Source organism: Stegostoma tigrinum, unplaced genomic scaffold (genome assembly GCF_030684315.1).
Source record: "Stegostoma tigrinum isolate sSteTig4 unplaced genomic scaffold, sSteTig4.hap1 scaffold_236, whole genome shotgun sequence".
NCBI classification, from domain to species: Eukaryota; Metazoa; Chordata; class Chondrichthyes; order Orectolobiformes; family Stegostomatidae; genus Stegostoma; species Stegostoma tigrinum.
The window spans coordinates 71,766-90,349 of record NW_026728170.1 but is presented as its reverse complement, the minus strand read 5'-3'; the positions used below and the strand labels follow the sequence as shown (position 1 = coordinate 90,349).

At 44.5% G+C, this 18,584-nt stretch overlaps 1 long non-coding RNA gene across 1 annotated transcript; it reads right to left on the bottom strand.

The window, feature by feature from the left end:
* Positions 1-601: 601 nt before the first annotated feature.
* On the bottom strand, positions 602-13,980 carry LOC132207980 (uncharacterized). Its single transcript, XR_009444068.1, has 3 exons — positions 13,871-13,980; positions 12,868-12,998; positions 602-2,211 (listed from the first exon to the last, which is right to left on the bottom strand). It is a non-coding gene; the product is annotated as an uncharacterized LOC132207980 (long non-coding RNA).
* Positions 13,981-18,584: the final 4,604 nt, after the last annotated feature.

The window sequence follows — 18,584 nt, the reverse complement described above, 5'->3', positions numbered from 1 at the left end:
CATTTTGATAAATGACTTGGCCGCCAGCATAGGTGGATGGGTGAGTAAGATGACACTAAAGTCGGTGGAGTGGTGGACAGTGTGGAAGAATGTTGCAGGTTGCAGGGAGACTTGGATAAACTGCAGAATTTGGCTGAAACTTGGCAAATGGAGTTTAATACGGATAAATGCGAGGTGATTCATTTTCAGACGTTTCGTCACCATTCTAGGTAACATCATCAGTGATGATGTTACCTAGAATGGTGACGAAATGTCTGAAAACAAACCTTCCAGCTCAGCGAGCAAACTCACATCCAGAACCTCAACCTGAGCTACAAATCTTCTCAAAACTCTTGAGGTGATTCACTTTGGGAGGAATAATAGGAAGGCAGAAGACTGGGTCATTGGAAAACAAATATTGGTAGTGTGGATGTGCAGAGGGATCTTGGTGTCCATCTACATAGACCCCTGAAAGTTGCCACCCAGGTTGATAGTGCTGTCAAGGCGGCTTACGGTGTGTTAGGTTTTATTGGTAGAGGGATTGAGTTCCGGAGCTGTGATGTTGTCAAGTTCGTTTTCGGAGACCCTCATGGACTTACTGCAATAACAAGACACTGGCCTGTTTAGAAAAACACAAATCCTTTTATAACCAGCTAAGTGCAAGCTGTGGAGAATTACTGTACTCAACCCAGCACAGAGTGCACAGTCTCAAGTAATTCTCCCCGAGCAGCGGACAGTCCCCGCTTTTTATAGTTTACAAAAGACATGATACATAAAACGATTTCACAACTTACAGTGACATGATACATAAAACAATTACTACAACAGACAAAAACAGGATACCAAACAGTTATTCCATCAACAATATAAAAGACCAGGATATAGTATCGATTGCTAGTGAAGCAGCTGCTAATGGCAGGAGGCGATTTCGAATTGTTGGCCGGGACAGATTCTGATTTCAAGTTGCCAGTGTGTCTGACTAGAACAAAGTCAGTGCCCTGGTCCCTTTGTCAGCGATAGAAGTTACATGCTTCAGAGGTTTCACACCTTTACAAAACTTCCCCAGCTAACCCTATTGAAACAGTTTGATTCGGATTTTAATTCAGTCAGGAATCTTAAGACAGTGTCTGCAGACCGATGTGTGAGAAGAAAAGGAGTTACAAAAGCTTTACACTGAATTCCTAACTGGGCAGGAAGCTTCAGGGTAGTGCCTGCATATCAATGTGTAGGTGGATAAGAGTTTACTTCTATAAATTAAAGTCTCTGTGCAGGAATCAAATGCAGACAAAAGATTTTAATTTATAGAAGTATATAAATGAATGGGATGTTTTCACATTCACATGCCTCAGACAGTTTAACTGAAGGTCCATAACAGCGAAACATCAACAGTTACTTAGGGCTCTGAAACTATCTGTATAACAGTCATGTAAATATTACTCGCCCAGCTGTGAGCTGATAGTGGGGTAGAGAAGCTCTGAAGATAGTATGGAAGTGGCAGTCCTGTTGAAATTAGAGGACTCAGAACTTTGTCAGAAACTGAACAGCATCCTGTTTTGTTGTAAGAACTTACATATACATTTATTTTATATCAATGTTACATGCAACCCTTCTGACGTGAAAATGCCTTAATATGCTGTTTCTGAGTAGCTGTAAATGGAAGTGTCTCCGAGCTCGGCTGATAGACCTCTTCCGCGTGTATGTGGTACAAGTTTGAATAAACTCACCTTGTTTCAATCCAGTGAGGTCTGAAGACACAATGTTTTTTAAAAACCAGCTATCCATGGAAGAATAATATTCTCTGGTTCCTATTGAACTTAACTTTGTCATGATTCCTTAATACAATGCTCTGTCAAATGGAGCCTTAAGATAGTGGATAGTCACTCTCACATTTGGAATTCAGCTGTTTGGTCCATGTTTGCACCAAGAATGTAGGGAGGAGAGGAGATGAGTGGCCCTTGCTTAACTCAAACTGAGATCCATCACTATGATATTACAAAGCAAGTGCTGCTTGATGTCATTGTTGTCACCCTGTTTTGACTGCATTTACGTACTGACAGGCCAGACAACTGACTGAAGGCTTGTCCACACAGACCACATGTATGGTTTCTCTTCACTGTAAACGATGCTTGTTCCTTCCATGTTCAAAGCTCCTGAGAATTACGTGTCCCTGGCAGTTTTTGATCCCGTGTTTGAGTTGAGCTGCCTGTCAGTAAATGTTCCCTTTCAAATTTCCTGGAAAATAAATTTAATACAGTAAAAGTAGAATGAAAGCTGCCGGATTGTCACCTGGCTCACAAGAAACTGCGGGGTGTTGCAAGTCAGGAATGAAAATAAAAGTTGCTGGAAAAGCTCAGCAGGACTGACAACATCTGTGAATGAAAAAAAACAGAGTGAATGTTTCAGGTCTGGTGACCCTTTCTCAAGTTGAGAGTAAGGGTCACCAGACACGAAACAGAAATTCTGTTTTTTTTTCCTTCACGATGTTGTCAGTCTTGTTGAGCTATTCCACTTGGATCATTTGATATCTTTGAAAGGACAGAAGATGAAAAATACAGGACAAATCAGGCTGTGGGAACTGGCTGCAGAGCCAATCATTATTTGTGCAGAGCCAGAGTGGGAGGTTTGAGTGAGACCACAACAATGCTGTCGGTGTAACAATACAAACCGTACACCTATCTGACCATAACCTGTGTCACTCTGTAACTGGATACGTGTAAATGACCGAGGCTTGCTGAAAATGCATTCCTGTAAGCAAGTCGGAATTCATGGTCCTCCTTTCGATAATTAATTCCCCTTTTGCACTGGTGAGATTTGCATTTTGAGTACTTGTGTTCAGTTCTGGTCACCCAACTTAAAGAAGGTTATGAAACATTTCGGGGCAAATTCAGTGGACTAATACCTGGAATGAGTGGATTGCCTTAAAAGAAAATCTAGAGGAAAATCGAGACAGGCTCGCCTGTGTCCTCTGGAGGTGAGAAAAGAAAGAGGAGACTAAATTGGAACATGAAAGTTCCTGAGGGGACCTGACCAGATGCATGGTGAAAACGTGGTCCCTCTTCTGGAAGGATCTAGAACTGAGGGTCATTGTTTAAAGGTAAGGGTGAGTCCATTTGAAATAGTGAGGAACATTTCTTTTCTCTCAGAGGGCTGAGAACCTTTGTGACTCCCTTCGTCAAAAGGCAGTGGATGCAGATTCTTGCTGACCAAGACGATGAAAGATATTCTGAGATATGCAGGCACATAGAGCTGAGGTTGAAATTAGATCAGCAGTGATTTTATAGAGTCGCAGAGCAGGGTCGAGGGGCCGAGTGGCCTACACTTGTTCCTCATTCCTTTGTTTGAATAAACCGCAAGACAAAGAAACTCGAGTCTTGTCTGATTACTGTGGGTGAGGGGGTTCAGGGTTTGTATTCCCACTTCACTCACCCAGTGGATTAGTTCCTCTCTACACCCCAAACAGCTTCAATTAACATTGGAAAAAATTTAATCACATCAGCCGTCATCCTTCTAACTTACAGGGAAAACATCATTCCTAGTGGGATGATGCATTTTAAATCGGAGTAGAGAACACACAAATTAGGAATCAGAGTTGTCCATTCTGTCCCTCGAGCCTCAAGAAGGTCAAAGCTGATCTATTTACGCTTCGATTCCACATTCCCACTTGGCCTTAATAATTAAAAAAAAACACCCTGTGGGCATTGCTGGCTGAGTTTAGTTGTCATGGAGAAGGTGGCAGTGATCTGCCTGCATAAACCACAGTAGCCCATGAGTGGTAGGTGGACACAATGCTGTTAGGCAGAGAATTCAGGATTTTGAACCAGCAGTACTGAAGGTGTAGCAATACATTTCCAAGTCAGGATGGTGAGTGGCGTGGAGGGAATTCACGCCCAACACAGTCTACAGCACGGAAAAAGGCTCTTCTGGCTCTGTCTGCCCTTGACACTATCTTCCAAGGACTCTGTTATTCCATCTTTTATAGCTGACCCTAACATATTTTTCCAACCAACAATTTTATGCAAATTCCCTGTTTTCTTTCTGACTACCTTCTTACATACTGGGGTTACATTAGCAATCCTCCAATCCATAAAAAACTGACGGTGTATAGAATTTGGAGGATAACCACTTGTGCATCTATTATTTCTACAGCCACTTCCTAAGGTACTTTGAGATGAAGGTTATCAGTCTCTGGAGATTTATCTGCCTGTTATCCCATTAGTTTTTCCAATATCATTTTCCTACTAATACTGATTCCACCTTCCTATTAGACCCTGAGATCCCCTTAATTTTGGGACATTATTTGTATCCTCCTTCTTGAAAACCTCAGTTATATTTAATTGGTCTGCCATCACTTTGCACCCCATTATAAATTCATTGTTTCTGCTTGTAAGGAGAGCCCATATTCTTCGTGACCAGTCTTTCACTACCAATCTTCAACGAAGAGTTTAATGATGATCATGAAACCGTTGTCAATCGTCAGGAAAAAAAAATCATCTGGCTCACGGCTATCCTTCAGGGAAAGCACGGCCCGTTTCTATCTCCTTCCCAAAATCCACAAACCTGCCTGTCCTGGTCGACCCATCGTCTCAGCCTGCTCCTGCCTCACCGAACTCATCTCCACCTATCTGGACTCCATTTTCTCCCCTTTGGTCCAGGAACTCCCCACCTACGTCCGTGAAACCACCAACGCCCTCCACCTCCTCCAGGAATTCCAATTCCCTGACCCCCAACAGCTCATATTCACCACGGACGTCCAGTCCCTATACACCTGCATTCCGCATGCAGATGGCCTCAAGGCCCTCCGCTTCTTCCTGTCCCGCAGGCCCGACCAGTCCCCCTCCACCAACACTCTCACCTGCCTAGCTGAACTCGTCCTCACCCTCAACAACTTCTCTTTTGACTCCTCCCACTTCCTACAGACTAAGGGGGTGGCCATGGGCACCCGCATGGTCCACAGCTATGCCTGCCTCTTTGTAGGTTACGTGGAACAGTCGCTCTTCCACACCGACACAGGCCCCAAACCCCACCTCTTCCTCCGGTACATTGATGACTGTATCAGCGCCGCGTCTTGCTCCCCAGAGGGCTCGAACAGTTCATCCACTTCACCAACACCTTCCACCCTAACCTTCAGTTCACCTGGGCCATCTCCAGCACATCCCTCACCTTCCTGGACCTCTCAGTCGCCATCTCAGGCAACCAGCTTGTAACTGATGTCCATTTCAAGCACACTGACCCCCACAGCTACCTAGAATACACCACCCCCCCACCCACCCTCCTGCAAAAAATTCCAACCCCTATTCCCAATTCCTCCGCCTCCGTCGCATCTGCTCCCACGATAAGACATTCCACTCCCGCACATCCCATGATCACTCTCCAGCTTTGTGAAGAATTCTATCCTATTGTGGTCACTCATCCATCCTTAAGGGCCCATACTCAACTGAATTGTCAATTATTCCATCCTCATCATACAATACCCATCTGATTCTTCAACATGTTGATTCATAAAATTGTACCATATAGACAATAAGGATCCCTCCTGCACTGTACTGCTACAGTGTGATTTGGGCAATTGATAAGTAGGTTGCAGTCACCTGTAATTAAAGCCATAACTTTATGCCTTGTATCTCTCAATTCCACCCTAATGCCTTCCCCAATATTACTGCAGCTTGGGGTCCATATGCAGCACTAAGGTCATTTTCTGCCCATTGGTGTTTCTCAGCTGAACCCAAACAGACTCTACTTCAATACACCCTATATCCTGGCTCACATCAGTTTCCTGTTTTAATCAGCAGCTCCTGACAAATCCTTTTCCTTCTTTCCTGCCCAATCCATCTTCCTCAGACAACCCACTGATTCCAGGTTTCAATCTTGTAAACCTCCTCTGAGCCACTTTGAATAAACGAACGGAAGACCAAAACCTGCAGACAGTATTCGAGATTTGGTTTGACACCTTCCTTGTACAAATGAAGCAGAACATCTTTTCATTGATGATTATTTGTTGTCATAACAAGGGAGATGGCCTCGTGGTTTTCTGGATTTCAGAGAGATCTTAATCAATTGGGGCAATGGGCTGAGGAATGGCAGATTGAATTTTATTTGGATAAATGTTTGTTTTACCACAACGCAATACTTCACAAGGGCAGGACTTGCACAATTAACGGTTGGGCTCTGGGTAGTGTTGCAAATCAGAAAAAAAAAACCTCGGGTTTCAGGTACATCTTTCTTTGAAATTTGCATCACAGGTAGACAGGGTGGTGAGGAAGGCATTTAGTACACTTGTCTTCATTGCTCAGTCCTTTGAGTACAGGAGTTGGGAAGTGATGTTGGCGAGTCCTCTTCTGGAGGACTGCGTGCTGCTCTGGTTATCCTGTTGTGGGAAGAATATTGTTAAACTGGATTGGGTTTGGAAAAACACTTACCAGGATATTGCCAGGAATGAAGGCGTTGAGTTATAAACATACGCTAGATTGGCGGGAACTTCTTTCACGGGAAGGTAAGAGGTTGAGGGATGACCTTATGTAGGTTTAAAAAAAATAATGAGAGACACAGATAAAGAATAGCAAAGGTCGTTTCCCTCAGGTTGGGGATTTCAAAACCAGGGGCATATTTTTAAAATGACAGGAGAAAGATTTTAAAAAAGACATGACGGGCATTTTTTTGTTTTATATAGAGTGCTCAGTGTGTGGAACGAACTGCCAGAGGAAGTGATGGATGTGGGTAGTAACGATGTTTGAAAAACATTCAGATAAGGACATGAATTTGAATGGTTTGGAGCGAATATGGGCCAATCGCAGGGATTTTTTTTAAAAATAAGGAAAACATTGCTGCTATCACTAGAAGAGATGTTTCTGAAAAATCATCCCATGAAAACATATGTTGAAATTAGAAATAAGAAATAAGAAAGGAACAATCATCTAATTGGATTGTACCATAGGTGTCCGAATAGTCAGAGGGAAACTGAGGAACAAATATGCAGAGGGATCTCAGATATGTGTAAGAATAACAAGGTTATAATAGTTGGTGATTTTCAGTTTCCAAACATTTACTGGGACTGCCATTGTGTTAAAGGTTTAGATGGGGAGTATTTTCTGAAATGCGATCAAGAAATTTTTCTTTATCAATAAATCGATGTTCCTATGGGAAAAAAAATAAGGCATAGCAAGTGACTGAAGTGACAGTACAGGGAAACTTTGAGTCTTGTGACAGAATTACTATCAGTTTTAAAACAATTTTGGAACAGGATATGCCTTCCAGAAAAAGTAAAAGCTTTAATTGGAGTAAGGCAAATTTTAATGCTATAAGAAAAGAACTTTCAACACTTCTGAAGAAGGATTAACAGACCCGCAACATTAACTCTGATTTGTCCGTCACAGATGCTGCCAGACCTGCTAAGCTTTTCCAGCAGCTTCTGTTTTTATAACTTTCAAAAGTTGACATGAGTAGACGGCAGGTATAAGGATGTCTGATAAGTGCGGGGAGGGCTTTCAAAAAGGTGACAATTCAGAGTCATTATGTCTCTGAAAGAGTGAAAGGTAAGGTTGGTTGGATTAGAGAACAATGGTGAAAAAAGATACTCGGGTTTTAGTCAAGAATAAAAAAATATATGAATTAGTAGATATATAAAAAAAACTTGGCTCAAATGAATCTCTTGAAAGTGTAAACAGTGTTAGGGGCATTCTTAAACAGGAGATCAGGATGGCAAAAAGGAAACATGAAACTGCCTTGGTTGATAAGCTTAAGAATAATTCAAAGAGTTTCTACAAGTGCATTAAAAGCAAGTGAGCACCGAAAGAGCAAGCAGGGCTCCATAAAGATGAAAGAGATTAACTCTGTGTTGAGCATCAGGAGAGGAGAGAGATTTGAAAGGAATATATTTCATCAGTTTTCACTGTTGAGAAAGAAATTGACGGGGGACAAGTCAGGGGTGGAAATATTTTGGTTTGAAAACTGTTCATGGAGATGGGGGAGATTTTCAATGAATATTTCTCCTCAGTATTTACTAAGCAGAGAATCATGGATGCTAAGGAAACAAGGGAAGCAAGTGGGTATGTTTTGGACCATCGAGGTGGCGTTTGCAGCCTTAAAGCACATTAAGGTTGATTATTCCACTGGATCTGATGAAGTCCATCTTTAGACACTGTGGGAGGCTGGGAAAGAAATTGCAGAGACCCTTGCAGAGATTTTTCCCTTCATCTTTTCTCACGACTTAAATTCCAGAAGACTGGAGGGTGGCTAATGTTGTCCCATTGGTTAAGAAAGGTAGCAAAGACCAGCCAGGGAACTACAGGCCAGTGAACCAGTGGTAGACAAGGTATTGGAGATGATATTCAGGGAGTCAATCAACCAAAGCTGGGATATTCAAGATCTGATGAGGGATAGTCAGCATGGATTTATGCACAGGAATCATGTCTGACAAATCTATTCAAGTTTTTTGAGGAGTTAAGCAAGAGGACTGATGAGGTTAGGGCAGCGAATGCTGTCTATATGGACTTTAGTAAGGCCTTCAACAAGGTACGTTATGGCAGCCTAGTCATGAAGGTTCGGTTGTGTGGGATCCAGGGAGAGCTAGCTCATGGGATTCGAAATTGGGTCGATGGTAGAAAGCATAGCATGATGGCTGAATGTTGGTTCTCGGACTGGAGGCCTGTGGCTAATGGTGTGCCACGGGGGTCGATGCTGGGATCTTTGCTATTTGTCCCTTACATAAATGATCTGGATATGAATGTATATGCCATGATTAGTAATTTTGTATCACCTGCAAATTTAAGAGGTATCGCTGAGGTATCAAAAATTACAGGGGGATTGTGATCAGATGTGGAAGTGGGCTGAGGATTGCCAAATGAAATTCAACGCAGCTAAGTGTGAGGTGTTGGCCTTTGGAAAGTTCAGCCAAGGTAGGAGTTATACAGTAAATGGTGAAGTTCTGAGGAATATTGTGAAACAGAGAGACCGAGAAACACAAGTGCACAGTTGGTTCAAAGCAGCATCACAGGTAGACAGGGTGGTTCAGAAAGCATTTAGCATGCTGGCCTTCTTCAGTCGATGCATTGCATATAAGAGTTTGGATGTTGTGTTAAAGATGTGCAGGTCATTGGTGAGGCCACACTTGCAGTGTGGTGTACAGTTTTGGTCACCCTGTTACAGGAAAGGCAAAGTTAAACTGGAAAATGTGCAAAGAGGAGTTACAAGGATGTTGCTAGGAATAGTAGGTGAGTTCTGAGGAGAGGTTGGCCAGGATTGGACTTTATTCCTTGCAATGGAGGAGAATGAGGGCTGAACTTATTGAGGTGAATAAAATCATGAATGGCATAGATAGAATGAATGCACGTAGTCTTTTTCCCAGGGATGGGGAATGGAAAACTAGAGTGTACAGATTTAAGGTGAGAGGGGGCAGATTTAAGGAGGACGTGAGGGGCAACTTCTTCACACAGACAGTGGTGCATATTTGGAATGGGCTGCCAGAGGAAGTCGTTGAGACAGGTACAATAGCAACGTTTAAAACACATTTTGGCAGGTACATGGATGGAAGTGTTTAGAGGGGGATATGGACCAAATGCAGGCAGTTAGAAATTGCTGAGTGGGCACCATAGTTAGCACAGACCAGTTTGGGCCGAAGGGCCTGTTTCCATGCTGTATTACACTCTGACTTTAAACCTCCAGGTCCTGCTCTAGTGCATCAAACCATGTTGTGGGAAGTTAAAGAGAAAACATGGGGCCACGTTGCAGAAATATTTGTATCATCTATAATTACGAGTGAGGTGCCAGATGACTGGAGAGTGGCTAAAATTGTGCCTTTGTTTAAGGAATATCAGGAGAAGCCTGGGAGCTGTAGACCTGAGTCTGACTTCGGTTTTGGGCATGTAGTTGAAGGTAATTGTCAAATGTAGGATTTATGCATTTGGAGAGTCAAGGAATGATTAGTTGATTGAGTTTTTTGGAGAAGTAGCAAAGAAAATTATTGATGGCAGAACGGTGGACGTAGTTTATTTTGACAAGAGTAAAGTTTTTGACAAGGTTCAACAAGGTGGACTAATCAGTAAAGTTAGATCGTATGGGATTCGGGGGAGCTTGTCAACTGGATACAAATATGGCTTAGTGACAGGGCACAGGGACTGGTGGTAGAGGGTTGTTTGTCAGACCGGAGGCCTGTTACCAGAAGTGTTCCACAGGGGTCAGTGTTCACTCCAATTTTGTTTGACTTTATATAAAAAAAAGCGATTTAGATGAGAATAGTGGAGACATGGTCAGTAAGTTTGCAGATGACACCAAAATAGGCAGGATAGTGGACAGCGAAGTAGGCTGTCCAAGTTTACAAAGAGATCTTGATTTATAGGGTTAAGAGGCTGAGGAATGGGAGGTTGTGTTTAATTTGGATAAAGGCAAGGTATTTCATTTTGGTAAAACAAACAAGATCAGGACTTGTACAATTAAACGTAGGGCCTTGGGGTTAGTGTTGTCGAACAGAGAGACCTCAGGGTTCAGGCCCTTAATTCTGTGAGGTTGGCATCACATGTAGAAAGGGTGGTGAAGTCGGTGTTTAGCCTGCTTGCCTTCACTGCTCAGACCTTTTGAGTATAGGAGTTGGGACGTTATGTTGAACTTGTGCAGAACATCAGTGAGGCCTCTTCTGGAGTAGTGTGTCCACTTCAGATCTCCTGTTCTTCGAAGGATATCATCAACCCGGGGAGGATTCAGCAAAGATTTAGCAGGAAGTTGCCAGGAATGGAGGTTGAGAATCATAACGAGAGGCTTGATTGGTTGAGGCATTTTTCCACTGCAGTCTAAGAATGGAGGGGTGATTTATATGTTTATAAAATCATGAAGAGTACACCTAAGGTGACTGGAAGATCCCTTTTCATTTGCGAGGGGAATTTCAAGACTGGGGGGCTGCAGAAAGCAAACTGAAACGTTCCCTGTTCATGTCAGAATCTGGGCAGTTCTTATTGCCAGACTATTTGACGAAGGGCCAAAGAGGTGGAGGTTAGGTGATGCTTCTCGTGGCTGGATTAGCTTTCTACTCTGGGTGGCTTCATGCTGCACTTACAGTCTACAGGTTACCAGTACTGGAGGGTATGAGTTATGAGGAGAGACTGGGACTTCACTGGAAAATAGGAGGTTGAGCAGTGGCTTTCGAGAGGTTTATAAAATCGTGAGGGGTATAATGTGAACAGCAAGGGTCTTCTCCATTGGATCGGGGAGTCCAAAACTAGAAGGTATTTTTTAAACAGGAGAGGAGAAAGATTTGAAGGGAAACCAGGGGAAGCTGTTTCAAACAGAAGGTTGTTTCTATGTGGAATGAACTGCCAAAGGAAGTGGTAGATGCAGGTACACTTCCAATATTTAAAAGACATTTGGACAGGTACATGAATAGGAAAGGTTTAGAGGGATATGGACCCAACTCAAGCAAGTGGGACTCGTTCAGTTTGGGAAGCCTGGTCGGCATGGACAAGTTGTAATGAAGGAGGCTAGAGAACTCAAATAATTTTTGATATTTTGAAAATAGTTCACATTACAGGAGACGAAGTGCTAAATGTCTCAGAAAATATAAAGGTTGACAAATCTCCAGTACCTGATCTAGTGTATCTGAGGATGTTGTGGGAAGTAAGGGAGGAAATTGCAGAAATATTCGTATCATCTATAAATATGGGTGGGTGTGAGATGACTGGAGAGAGGCTGATATTATCTCTTTGTTTTAGAAGGGATGTGGGAGAAGCCTGAGAACTATGAACCTTAGAATAACACTGGAAAACAGTGACAGAATTAGAGTCAGTATGGATTTACGAAAGGGAAATCATGTTGGACAAAACTGCCGGAATGTTTCAAGAATGCAACATTTAGAGTTGAAAAGGCAGTGGATGTGGCTTATGTCGGCTTTGCGAAGGAATTCAAAGGTCCCACAGAAGAGATTAGCACGTACATTTAAAGCATGAGAGATTGGGTATTCACAGGGATACAGAACTGTTTGGCACAAGGTAACAGTCACTTCTTGTATGCCGACCAGTGACCAGTGTGGTACTGTGGTCCATGGTGGATCCCAGGTATTTATACAATCAATTAGTCATTTAAATGAGAAATGTGTCTCAGTTCGAGATTATCAAGTTGGATTACAAAACTAGGAAAACACAAGTCACTGACAGGAAGCATGCAGGTGGAGCAGGGGGTGAAGAAGGCAAATGGTATTTTGACCTGCAGAGTGACAGCATTTGAGTACAGGAGCAGGGATGTCTTGCTGAAATTGTACAGGATCTTAGTGAGACCACACCTGGAATGGTATGTGTAAATTTCTAAATTTTATCTGAGGAAGGAACTTCTGGCTCTGGAGGCTGTTCACAGCAGTTGATTAGACAGATTCCTGGGATGGCAAGACTTCCATATAAGAATAGGATGGATTGGTTAGGATGAAATTCACTGGAGTTTAGAAGAATGAGGAAAGATTTCACAGAAACCAATAAAATTCTAGGTAAATACAGGAAGGATGTTGTCAATGACCAGGGAGTCAGAGATTAGGGGCATGGGCTAGGCTGTAAAGGATTGAAATGAGGAAATCAAAAAAAAAATACAGAGACTGGTGACCCTGTGAAATTTGCTGCCACAGAAAGCAGTTAAGGCCGAACACTGGATGCTTCCAAGAAGAAGATAATATGTATAGTTGTCGGGGCTTAAGGAATCAAAGGGTCTGGCTCTCAAGCGGGAAGAGGCTGAGTAGAATGATCAGTCATGATCAAAGTGACTAGCGGAGAAGGATCGAAAGCTACAATGGCCTGCACCTGTTCCTATTTTCTATGTTTCCATTCTGTTGAAGGGTGGAACATAAGAACAAAATGACGATAATTGATACAAAAAAACAGCACAACCTTATCACCACTGGATGAAAATCCTGTAACTCCTTACCAAATTGCAACATGGGAGCTACTTCACTACGCAGATTGCAGCAGTTCAAGAACGTGCAGAGTGATTTTGGAAGCTTCTGCAGTGGCTGCTCTGTCTCTCATTTTCATCCAGTTTTCAAGTTGTTGAATGTTCTGAGAAAAGTAAGAGAGTATGTCAGAAATATCTTTGGAAGTTTGCTGATACTGGGGGAAGCAAGGGGTGGGATAGGGGCTGCAGGTACAAAGGGGGCAAATTTGGGGAAGGGAACAATGAGATAAACAACTGGCTGGATTTTGTGGTGGGGTGATGGGTGAAGAATAACCCCAATATCCAAACCACAGGGCCCCACCCTGCTCAGCTCTCTCCCTCCACTCTGTGGTCTTTCTCTGAGCCTCGGTCAGACCAGCAGCCAGCTGCTGTGACAGAGGCTCAGTGTCAAAGATGCGCATTTGGCCCAGTTTTAAAGTCATTCTGTTTGACCACATTCCCTCCCAAACTTGCTGGCACCAGTTCTCAGATGCTAATCTTATTGATGGCCAAAAGAGTCTACACAGTTTTTGAATAATAAACATCCAGCAATTAACTTCCAGGCCTGGCCTCAGAAACCAATAATTGATTTTGTATTGTATTTTTAGCACAACTACTGCTCACAGACCAGACGTCACCGTTCAACTCTCAGATTCAAACCAAAATGATTTTTAAAAAACTCAGCGCGGGTGCTAACACAGGACACAGTGGAAAGACCTCTAACCAATGAGTACACATTTGAGTTCTGCTCTAAAGAGAACACCTCTCATTGCTGTAATCACATTCTGAAGTGGCTTGACAGGGTAAAAGCTGACAGGACTTTCCCTCTCACAGGACAGTCTCGGCCTGTTTCAGGGAAGAAGCCTGAGGCTCTCTGCAACCTACACGCAGCACCAGAAGACCCCTGTTTGGGACCTGAGACCTAAACTGAGCAACCCTGCAGCCCTCTTGCTGGAATACAGCACCGAAGCTGCCCTCCCCTTTAACCTGTCCTCACCGCTTGTGGCTCTCAGGGAGGACCATTGCATTCGGGATATCTCTCCCAGTGCGCATGCTCACAGTCATAATGAGCTGTGCGCATGCTCCATAGCTGAAGATGCCGGTTGACATCTAACGACCAATAGCAAGCAAGAGGCGGGACAGAAAAGGCACCGGAAATGCTTCTCCTCCAACCAATCAGAGGACAAGGGCGGGGCCCATTTCTCAGCGAGAATCCCCGGACCCGAAACGTCAGCTGTATTTACTCCGTCACAGAAGCTGCGAGACCCGCTGGGCTTTGTTTTTGGTCACGTCATTCGTGCGGCGGGTGGGCGGGGTTATTCTTCCACCAATCAGGGGGAGACAATGGGAGCTGCGGATGCTGGAGAGTGTGAGATAACAAGCTGTGGAGCTGGATGGACACAGCAGGACAAGCAGCATCTCAGGGGCACAAAAGCTGGTGTTTCGGGCCTCGACCCTTCTTCATAAAAGGGGGATGGGGCGAGCAATGGGAGGGGGAGTGTTTAGTGCGAACCGAACATGGGTGATCTGCAAAGTTGTGACCAAGACTCCGCTTGGTTTCTCCGGTGTAGCGGAGCCACAATGGGAACAGTGGATGCAGTCTACCACATTAGCTGATGTGCGGCCTTTGATCGAGATGAGTGGGGGGGAGAGGGAGGGGTAGGGGCAGGTGGAGCACTTTATGCGGTTACAGGGAAAAGTGCCGGGTGTGGTGGGGCTGGAGGAGAGTGTGGAGTGGACAAGAGAGGCTCGGAGAGAGTAGTCCATCCGGAAAGCAGACAAGGGATGGGACGGGGTGTGAGGGATGAGTTGTGCAAAATGTGGGAGACGCGTTCGAGGGAGTTCTCAACCACTGAGTCGGGGGACGTTGCGGTCCTTGAAAAATGAGGACATCTGAGATGTACAGGGGCGGAATTCCTCATCCTGGGAGCAGTTGCAGCGGGATTGGGAATAGAGAATGGCATATTTGCACGAAGGTGGGTGGGAGGAGTTGTATTCCAGGTAGCTGTGGGAGTCAGTGGGCTTGAAATGGATATTGGTTTCTGGGTGGTTGAAGGAGATGGAGACAGAGAGGTCCAGGAAGGAGGGAGAGACATTACAGATGGTCCAGGTGAACTTAAGGGTTGGGCGGAAGGTGTCAGTGAAGTGGATGAACTGTTTGAGCTCCTCGTGGATGCATGAGGTGGCGTCGATGTAGCCATCACTGTAACGGAAGAAGAGGTGGAGTTTAGGGCCTGTGTAAGTATGGAAGAGGGATTGTTCCACATAACCTACAAAGACGCAGGCCCAGCTTGGGTCCCTGCAGGTATCCATGGCCACCCCTTTTGTAGGTAGTGGGAGGAATTGAAAGAGAAGTTGTTAAGGGTGAGGGCAAGTTTGGCTAGGCGGATGAGGGTGTCAGCGGAGGGGGACTGGTTGGGCCTGCGGGATAGGAAGAAGCGGATGGCCTTTAGGCCATCTGTATGGGGAATGCGGGTGTATTGGGACTGGACGTGCATGGTAAAGATGTGTTGGGGCTGGGGAATTGTAAGTTTTGTAGGAGATGGAGAGCGTGGGTGGTGTCACAGATGTAGGTAGGGAGTTCCTGGGCTAAGGGTGAAAAAATGAATTCCAGTTAGGTGGAGATAAGTTCAGTGGGGCAGGAGCAGGCAGAGATAATGGGTCAACCAGGGCAGGCAGGTTTGTGGATTTTGGGAAGGAGATAGAAGCGGCCGTTGCAGGGTTGGGGAATGATGAGGTTGGAAGCTGTGGGTGGGAGGTCATCTGAGGTGATGAGGTTGTGGATGGTTTGGGACATGATGGTTTGGTGGTCGGGTGTGGGGTCATGATTAAGAGGGCAGTAGGAGGTTCTGTTGGAGAGTTGGCATGTAACCTCAGTGTTGTAGAGGTCAGTGAGTCATACTACAACTGCGACTTCCTTGTCCATGGGTTTTATGGTGAGGTTGGGATTGGAGTGGAGGGCTGCACGTTCTGCAGGGAAGAGGTTGGAGTGAGTGCGAGGGGTGGAGAAGTTGAGGCGTTTGATGTCACGGTGGCACTTGGCGATGAAGAGGTCGAGGGAGGGTCGGAGACCTTGGGATGGTGCCCAGGAGGAGGGAGTGCATTAGAGCTGAATGAAGGGGTCAGCAGACGGAGTGTTAGGCTGACGGTTAGAGAAGTAAGCATGGAGGGAGAAGCAATGGAAAAACTACTGAACGTCCAAGCATAACCGGTATTGATTGATGTGTGGGTGCAGGGGGACAAGGGTGAGCCCCTTACTGAGGACTGATCATTTGTCCTCAGTAAGGGGGAGGTCTGTGGGGATGGTGAAGACTCGACAGGGCTCAGTGTTTCTGTCTCCTCTGGAGCTGCTGGCTGTGCTGGCTGTGGACATCGGAGATGGTTGTGTGTCGAGTTGCGTCAGCAGTGGGCAGAGTTGCATTGGCATGGGCGGAGTTGCATCGGTGGTGGGCGGAGCGCCGTTTGCATTGGTGGTGGGAGGAGCGGGGTCGGAGGAGGCAGCAGCGGTGATGGTCGGTGTGCTCTCAGTGTCTGTGGTGTTGGACTCGGAAATGGCGGCTGTGGCATTTGCTGTCCCGGAAACGGTGTATCCGGCGGTGGAGGATGTGAAGTCATCCCTGGTTGCTCCGACAGTGGCCACATGGCCAATGCTGCGGGCACATTGTGGGGGAGTTCTTGGGTAGGGTTGGGAATTTGGGAGGTGTAGGCTGCCCGTTTTGGAAGGTAGGCACCAGGAAGTTTACTGTACTTACGGTTTTTTGTGTCCACCAGAGCTAAGTAGAATTGTGAGTTCAGGTTCTGGATCCTATGAAGAATAAAAAACAGGAGAGGTCCTTTGTAGGTTTGAGAGAGGGAGGCTCTGAGATGAGGTAGGCTGGATTGCAGTGCCTGGAGATGCTGTCGCATTGCTGCGAGTATGTGTTTCAGGAGTCGCTGGGAGAAACACTTCTGAAGTGTTGTAATGTTCTGGATGTAGACATTGTCACGTTTGGGGCCAAGTTGGGAAGGCTTGAACGTGGACTGTAGTCCAATGGGGATGATCTGGTTCCATAGGCAGGTACAAAGGAAGGTGATGTGGCTGTAGTACCTGGTTTGCTGCAGGATGTGGTCGAGCAGTCTCATGGCTGAAGAGGGCAGTTTTTGGACACTTTTCCAGAGTAACGGTGAAACTGCATTAGGCTGTGTGCATGATGAAATCCGAAGCCATCCAGAAATGATTGACTGAAGTGATTCCTTCGAGAAGTATTTATCTTCAGAGCAAATCATGACCAGACTGGCCCTGGATTTATTGAACTTCAGGCGAATGAAACATGATCTTGTTTAAACGCAAAATATTCTGAGCAGTCTTTTCAAGTTGAGTGCTGAAACATGATTTCCATGTGTGCAAGAGATTAACACCACAAGATGGACCGTTAAACTGGAGAATATGTCAGTTAGACAATGGTGGCTTATTTCTTTTACACTTTCAAAGGATTGTGTGTTGATGGAAGTCTTTCCAGAGAGACATGGAGGATACATCATTGAATATTCTTAAGAGAGAGGCAGACAGACTCTTGACTAACAATAACACACCAATGTTATAAGGGGTGGAGAGGAATGTTTATTTGAGGCCACATCATTCAAGAGCTCACCGCATGCCAGGCTTGGTTTGATTTTTCTAATCACTTACTCCTGATCCAAGTTTTCACATGGCCACGAAGGCGCTGCCTTTCAGAATGATGTGTACAACTTGCAAATACGATTTTTGAACAACACTATGAAAATACTCAGGAAAGTTTCATGGTTTTTCAGCAAGATCAGAGACATAGAACAAAGTTAAAATCTCAATAAACCTGCTTTAGTGAACAGATTGGGCTGAATATATGTCCTTCATAGTACAGATTACTTTTATTTGTACTGTTGAGATGACTTTTGTTGGCAAGACCAGCAATTATTGCATATGTCTAATTTCCATTCAGAATATGATGGTGAAACCCAGGGACACTAATATATGTTTCATGGAGATGTTCAGGATTCTGAAGAAGTGTCAGTGTATGGACAATGATATAGATTCAAGCCAGGATGCTGTCTGGTCTTGGAGATTGTAATCATCATCACTTGATGCTCACAACATATGGAAATTGTGATCAGAGATAATGGGAACTGCAGATGCTGGAGAATCCAAGATACCAAAGTGTGAAGCTGGATGAACACAGCTGGCCAAACAGGCTCTCTGGAGCTCAAAAGCTGACATATTATGGAAATTGTGAGACTGTTTTTTCTGTTTTCAAAAATTAAGGTCAGAGAGCAATTCAGCATAAAAACAGGACCTTCAGCTCAACATGTCTGTTCCAATAAAAAAAACAAAACTAAATTAATCACACTTACCTTGACGTCGACACCCACTAGGCATGGCATTTTGAGTGCTCCTCCAGCTGCTTCAAAAAATGCTACGTTGTCTTTAATTATCTGTGACTTGAGCTGTGATTTGGCTTTTTCTTTCACGTTATGCATGAACTGCATTTTGCAAATATATCCCACAACATCAAATACAGCAATTAGCTCTATAGATCAATATTTTTTCTGGAAAATCAGACTTTCGTTTTCATTCATTTGGGATTTTAGTGGAGCTAGACCGGCAGTATTTGACCTTGAAAACTTCCAGCTAGAAGTTCACCAAATTGGAAATGTAGTGAACACTGGAAAAGGTTACTTCAGAGTAAAATGGGATC